Raw genomic sequence first — 3,996 nt, 5'->3', positions numbered from 1 at the left:
GGGGTGATATCACCGCTCCTGTGGCACATAGCAGTAGACAGCCTTCTTCGGGAACTTGAAGATATTGGCGTACAGATAATTGCATACGCCGACGATATTGTAATACTTATCTCGGGTAAACATCTCTCAACATTGGCAGATCTAAATCCCACAACAAGCAATCTCTGTGGCGTAACAGGCGAGGACTGAAAGTATATTCTGAAAAACAGACCTTGTGCTGTTCACTAAGATGATATGATACCCCAAGTTGATATCTATTTCTTTACTGACAGCCAGGCGGCAATAAAGTACCTCACGTAGCCATGAAATGCCGCGCATCTCTTAACGAGGCCCAAAGGTGATATGGATTCCGGGTCACTGCGGCATAGACGAACTGTAAGGGGAAACTGTAAGGACGACGAACTGGCGCAACTTAGCACGATACTTCCTTTTTGAGGATATAAACGATGAAATAGGAATACCCTTACAAACTTGTAAGCTACTTATCTCCGAGAGTCTTACTAAAGTAGCGAACTGGCCTACTACTGAGTCTAAATAAGCCTAATATAGGATTATTATTATCTGTCATAACAGGACACTGCCTAATTGGCAAGCATGCCTATCGACTTTGCCTACGTTTACATGACTTCTGTAGAAGCTGTCAGGATGAAAAGGAGGATGAAACGATTCGGCACCTGCTCTATCCAGACGAAGACTCTCCACTCTCGGGAGGCAATTCTTCGACAACTTGGAAGACCTTATAAAGGGCAATCAATTTTATTTGAAAGAAAGCATTCAGTTGTAGAAAATAGACACGTTTAGGAGGTTGTGGATAGCGATAAAATATTTTCTCTCTTTGGCGGTAAAACATAGATATGATACTTCATTAAAAAATAGACCATATACTTTTCAAAAATAAAATTCAAGTGGTTTATAAAATTTCGGGAATTTTTCAAACAAATTATGTTTCTCATAAAAAAAAAAAAAAACAAATCACGAGCGTTGCAACCTAAATATTGCCTCCTTCGCATTTCAATTTGAAAAATTCCCAATGTAATGCTTAAATCAATAGCCCAATATGAGTGCACGAAAATTTTAAAAGAAAACGAATAATTTTTATTATATATATAAATGAGTATTTTCAAAAAGCGGCTCGTCAAGTTTTGGGCGATACATTTTTTTTTCACGTTGTATAAATAACTCAAATTGACAAAAAAAAAAAAAAATCATGTGCAATGACCTTCAAGCACACCGTGACTGTTCTGACACACTCGACTTGGCGGTAGACAATTACAACATCACTTTTGCGCCACCACTGTAGGACTGCTGGTGATGGTAGCACTCAACTCAGTGCCGCCAGTGCTTTTTTATTTGTTACCAAAATCACCAGAAAAAGTTAACAAATTCAGCAAGAAATTACCAAACTGATTTTGTGTTCATAACTTTACTATCAGATATCGTAAATCTTAAATGCCGCTCCAAGTTTTTGAGGCATCCAACTATAATTTTTATGTCCAGCTAAAGCCAAAAATTAGGTGTAACCAAAGAAATGAATTTGCCGATTCCTCATCGTTCTCAGCCACATTTAAATTGTTAGTTAGAGATCACACCAATTCAATAGTCAATAAAAGCTTGAAAAATGTTTCACCACTTCCAGCATTGCCTGTTATAGCCGGAGTTCCCTACGATGACATCTACGCGCTACTTCCTAATGCGGAACCAGAGCGGCCTTTATTAACAAATGTGAGGGGCGCATCTTCTCCATTAAAAAAAACATGTAAAAAATTACGCTGGCTGCGCGTCTCCAAGACTCTACTCTACTGACATTTTTGCCGTTTTTGCAGCTTCATTAGTTCTGCTGTGTTGCATTTTTGCGCAATGTTGGTTGATAGAGGTTCATTACCGCTCTGCGGCACTTTTTTTGTTTGCATTTTAACAGGCGCCAAGTAGCATTCATTACCTCAGCTTGAGCTGTGCTTCACCTCATGCATTTTTTCTGTTTTTCATTTGTATTTTCTTTATGTATGGATGCCTTCACATTATAGCTGCCAGCGTAGCTTTCAATTAGACCCGCGCACAGAGAAATGGATTTGGTGCGATAAATATTCGTTTGCCCACAAGTGAGTGAAAGTTGGGAAAACTTTTATTACGGTGAGAAAACTTTGAAGCTTTTTCTCAAAATTTAAAAGATTGCGAATGAAAGAAACAAGGCGGATTCACAAACGGTTATAGCGGCAGCACCAAAACAAAATATACGCGCGATGACAATTAGAACACAAAAGATGTACAACAAACACGTCATTTTGACAATCAGCACAGTTCGCCTTGCAAATAATATTTTTGAGGTAAAACTTCTTTGCGTTCGGTTGGCGTCGATATAACGAAAATGCGACAAAATTGGAGCTCTAATTACAAACTGCAATGAAATGAAAAGGCGGCAGAAGAAGAGCGAGGAGGCGGTACACATTATTGCGAGCTGAGCAAAATACAAAAAGTTGATGTTGAATTAAACAATTTTTTTTTTTTTTTATGGAAGTATACAGCAGATACCAATACTTGGCCAAATTTTAAATATTTTTGAAAAATAGTAATGTTTGCTTAGGCTCTGGAGTCTTCAAAAAGCAAACTTTAAAACTAATTGTAGATACTTATTTATGACAAAAATATACTGATTTTACTTAGAATAAAAGCAGTTGTATTTTAGGTATTTTTCATATATTTCAATGATTGACATCCTTACATATTTTCTACATCGTATTTTTTGCTTTGGTTCTCTACGTTTAGCATTTCAGAAGCTCCGTTATAAAGAATAATACCTCAGAGAAAATCTGCTAAAATAAGTAAAGCTTTCAAAAGTGGGAAAAGTTGTCTTTGCAAAATCCTCAATAAAAGTATATAGACACAAGTATGTAAAGTCGAAATCAAGAAGATTTTCCTGCAATTTTTCGCAATCTAATTTTTAACGTTTGTTTTCGTAGTGGAGTCTTCAAGAAAAATTTTGTTTCTTGTTAAGAGATTATTGTCTGTATTAACTTGGAGCAAATTAGTGTCCGCAGATATTGAAATATCGGAATTTTCGTATTTTGGAAATTTATTGTTATACGGGAAGCGGGTGTAATTTCTGCCTGATTTGAATAATTTTCAGCAAATTCCTTTTCCGTACCAAGGTTATTAAGTGCACTAAGCTTCGTAAGAATTGATAAATCGGTTGCGGAGATATATATTTGTGACCATAAAGGTGCGACGCCAAGGCCATTATCCAAAAAATTATAATAATCAAATTTTCTGCAAAGCGAATTCGTTGCAGTTTAGTGTTTCTGTAAATTACCCTTATATTGGAGGTTGGCGCGGTTATTGCCCGATTTCAAAGATTTTCAACAGATTTCTTAGCTAGAACCTAAAAAGGGTTCGTACCGCGTTTGGTGAATCAGCTAATGAGATACAGCATTTTATCGTAAGTGGGGCAAATCAAGTTTCAAACTTTATACAAATTTTAGGAAAATTCAACAAATTTTTATAAAATCTTCTCATTTAATTTTAGTCTAATGAAGTGCAAGTTTCAAGCGGTCGACAAATCGCCTTGATTTTCGCGCTTTTTTCCACATGACCAAAAGTTTTCAATGGAATAAAATGCGGGGGAGTGTTCTCAACAAAATTTCAAAAAATCAACGCCAGTTTTTGCAAATTTCACTTGTTTATAAAAAAACGCAAAAGCAGTCACAAAAAAAAAAATCCGAAAAATCAACGGGGCTGCATACCCAAAAATGTTGTAAAGATTCATAGTAAAAAGCTCGAAGTTTTAATGAAAGTTTCTAAAATTTGCATAAAATTTTAAAATTTTGATTTTTTTTGGTTTGGTTTTAGCATGTTAAATATTTTTATGGAAAAATAACAAAAAAAAAATTACCTGACCACCATTGTGAATGTTTAAAAAAATATCCATTAATGAACAATGCTTTGAGTCACCGTAAATGGTATGGATATGTATGGCCACCTAATAACGCGAGTAGATGTCGT

The sequence above is a fragment of the Rhagoletis pomonella genome, unplaced genomic scaffold (genome assembly GCF_013731165.1).
Source record: "Rhagoletis pomonella isolate Grant_MI unplaced genomic scaffold, Rhpom_1.0 Rhpom_scaffold_00004, whole genome shotgun sequence".
NCBI lineage: Eukaryota > Metazoa > Arthropoda > Insecta > Diptera > Tephritidae > Rhagoletis > Rhagoletis pomonella.
The sequence above is the reverse complement of the archived record's forward strand: the minus strand, read 5'-3'. Positions refer to the sequence as shown.